Consider the following 3,846-nt stretch of genomic DNA (forward strand, 5'->3'; position numbering starts at 1 on the left):
TTAACTTGAAGACAAGGTGAGAATGAACTCATTTTGTCTTTTATTGCTACTCCCATCCATTCCGAATTGTATATTGTTTTGGTTTCTAGGTATATAGTCTATGCTACACATGATATACATTATGTGTATCTGAAAAAATTAGAACAACTTACAACTTAGAACTGAGGGAGCAGTTATTTTTCCTTGTTTGGTTTATATTTTGTGCCATACGTATTGTATACCTCATATACACACACACGCTACCCTCCTTTGCTCGTGGCACCTATATAAGTCCCTGCCCTGCACTCCATAGTCTCCACACATTCCGCAGCATCCTCTTGCACTCCATTCTAGTGCTGATTAGCAGCCAGCAGAACTGGCAATTGACATGAACCTGAAGGAAACGATGCATCCGACGGCGGACAACCACCAGCAAAGGCTCATCGCTGGCGCCACGCTGCTGGTCACCACCATCGCCGTCATCATCCAGCTCCTCCTCCTATGGTCCGGCTCCAGAGGCCGCAGCCACAGCCACAGGCGGCTGCCGCCAACGATCCCGGCCATGCCTGTTATCGGTGGGCTGGTGCGGTTCATGCGTGGCCCCATCTCAATGATCCGGGAGGAGTACATGCGCCTCGGCAGCGTATTCACCCTCGGCGTCCTCGGCCACAAGATCACCTTCCTGATCGGCCCCGAGGTGTCCGAGCACCTGTTCAATGGCCCCGAGTCTGAGATGAGCCAGCAGGAGGCGTACGGGTTCACCGCCGCGGCGTTGGGCCGAGGGGTTGCGTTTGATGTGCCCTACTCCGTGAGGCAGGAGCAGATCCGGATCTTTGCCGAGGGGCTCCGTCGTAACAAGCTCTGCAGCTACGTAGGCCTTATGGTTTGTGAGGCCGAGGTGATATATACTTTCTCAGTTCTTTTTTACATATATCATATTATCTTTAGCCTAAGTCAAACATTACTACCTTTGACAAGTGTTCGCCTGTATGGCTGATTAAACGGCCACTAAACGGGTAAACGGTGCTAAACTATTTTGTTTAAGGGGTAAATGTAAATTAAACGGTTGACCATTTAAACAGTAAAAAACAGGAGAAAACGGTCTAAACGGAACGGGGATAAACGGTATTAAACGGGCTAAACGGATATTTAAACAGCCATTTAGGCGAACATCGAGTAAATCTAGTTGAATTTTACATGCATAAATTCGTATACTTAAGTCTACCATATTCATAGATATGTACACTTAATTTGTTACATGCATAAATATGTATATTTGATTCTTGTAACATGCATAAATATTTATGCATACTAAAATAATTGATTTTTTACTTGCATAAATACGCATAAATGCTAGAATAATTGACTTTACATAAAAGTATGCATACTTTGGTAACATTGTGTAAAACCATTTAGACTGTTTTAATCCGTTTAATCACCGTCTAGACCATGTAAACGCTAAACAAAGGGTGATCAGTTGTTTACCGTTTAGCGTTTAGGATAACACTGCCTTTGACTACCCATTTTTAAATTTTCATATAGTTTCACGACATAAGAATTATATATTATGAAAATATTTTTATAGTGAATCTAAAAACAAAGTTTTTTGTCATGAACCTATATAATTAAATTTGTTGAAATTGATTATCAAAAATAGAAATATTTGACTATGGACAAAGCTAATACGACGTATAAATAAAAACAGAGGGAGTATTTATTAATAACTTCCTTGATTGTCGTTCAATCTATATATGTTTGTTTTTCAACGCTGATTGATGCTTAACGTCCATGGTAATAATTAATGTAACTAACTGTGATGAGGTCCCATGCATGCATGCTTCTTATTATTGGATGTGAATGATTCAGACACTATGTATACTTTACTCCTTCTGTCCTTTTTATAAGTTTGACTGGATTTATACAAAATACTAGCAACATTTGTGTCTCCAAATAAATTTATCAAAAAAATAAATTCAACGATTTATCTAATAATTATACTAATTATATATCATAAATATCAATTTTTCCTGTGCATATTTGGTCTAACGTTTGACTTTTCGGGAGGTGAGAATGACGTAAAAAAAAAAGGGACGGAGGGAGTACGTGCTGTAAGTCTATAACAAGACATTACAATTAATTATTACGTGCAGGAGTACTTCTCAAAGTGGGGAGAGAGCGGCACGGTTGATTTGAAGCATGAGCTGGAGCAGGTCATATATCCTACTGATCACTAGCCGATGCTTGTTGGGGAGGGAGGTGCGTGAGAATCTCTTGGACGACGTTGCCACCCTCTTCCATGACCTGTGCAACGGGATGCAGCCGGTGAGCGTCATCTTCCCCTACCTCCCGATCCCCGCGCACCGGCGCCGCGACCGGGCACGCCAACGGTTGAGGGAGATGTTCGGCACCGGGCCCGGAAGGCCTCTGGACGGTCCGAGGAAGACATGCTGCAGTGCTTGATCGACTACAGGTACAAGAAGGATGGGCGCCCCACCACGGAGGACGAGATCGCCGGGCTGCTCACGACGATGCTCTTCGGGGCGCAGGAGACCAGCTCCATCACGACCACCTGGACCGGGGCCTACCTGCTCCAGTTCCGGCGCTACCTGGCGGCCGCCGTGGAGGAGCAGAAGGAGATCATGAAGCGTCACGGAGATGGCAGGATCGACCATGACGTCTTGGCGGAGATGGACGTCCTGTACCGGTGCATCAAGGAGGCTCTCCGGCTGCAGCCGCCGACACCCATCGTGTTCCGCTGGTCGCATGCCGACCTTGCCGTGACGACGAGGGAAGGCGAGGAGCTTATCGTCCCCAAGGAACTAATACAGAGACGGGCTTTACTCCCGGTGGGGAACCCCCTCTAGTCCCAGTTCCCCACCCAGGAGTAAGCATCCGGGACTAAAGGGGGTCCTTTAGTCCCGGGTCAGGAACCGGGACTAAAGGGGTCCTTTAGTCCCGGGTCAGGAACCTAGACCGGGGCCTACCTGCTCCCTAGTCCCGGGTGCAAAAAATGCCGGGACTAGAGCCTATTTTAGCCTCGGATGAAAGGTCTGTTCTCTACTGGTGAGGGCCAGATGGTGGCGGCGTCCCCGGCCGTCGCCAACAGGCTTCCCCACGTCTACAAGGACCCGGACGCGTACGACCCGGACCGGTTCGCGCCTGGAAGGAGCGAGGACAAGGCGGCCGGTGCCCTGTCGTACATCTCCTTCGGTAGCGGCAAGCACCGGTGCATCGGCGATGCCTTCGCCTACCTGGAGATCAAGACGGTGTGGGCGCACCTGCTCAGGAACTTCGAGCTGGAGCTGGTGTCCCCGTTCCCGGAGAACGAGTGGAACTCCATGGTCGTCGGCGTCAAGGGCAAGCTCATGGTGAAGTACACCAGGCGCAAGCTCGTCGTCGATGGCAACTAATATGGACGGCCCATATGCATGCCTGCTGCTGGTTAAGAATTAAGATCGATCGTAAGCTAGAGTCCTGCAGCATTCGTCCCTCGTGTTGATTGCTTGCAGTTTCTGTAGCATCTGGGGACGATGATGTCCATCTCTTGTTAAGATCCTTCTTTTCGTCGTATAGTACAGTCAGGTGGCGCAGACGTCAATTTCAACAGATGGTTTGTTGTAATTAATAATGAATAAACTTGAAGTGGCTCTGAGTTCCGTTGGTGCTGGATTTAGTAGATTGAGCTACTCTGTGGATTCTTACAATCTAATACCCTAGTTATGCACAACAATATTTGGATATTTTAAAGGATATTGATTTATGGAGGCATTGACATAAGGATATTGACTTATTGAATTTTTCCCTCTGTATCGTCATTTTGGTTCTTAGCATAACCCTCGCATCATCAGTATCCTCGCACTTGGTCGT

General features: G+C 47.1%; 1 pseudogene; it reads left to right on the forward strand.

Moving 5' to 3' along the window:
• Positions 1–385: 385 nt before the first annotated feature.
• On the forward strand, positions 386–3,389 carry LOC136489056 (obtusifoliol 14-alpha demethylase-like; annotated as a pseudogene).
• The last annotated feature ends 457 nt before the right edge of the window (positions 3,390–3,846 follow it).

This window comes from Miscanthus floridulus, chromosome 10, assembly GCF_019320115.1.
Source record: "Miscanthus floridulus cultivar M001 chromosome 10, ASM1932011v1, whole genome shotgun sequence".
Taxonomy (NCBI): domain Eukaryota; kingdom Viridiplantae; phylum Streptophyta; class Magnoliopsida; order Poales; family Poaceae; genus Miscanthus; species Miscanthus floridulus.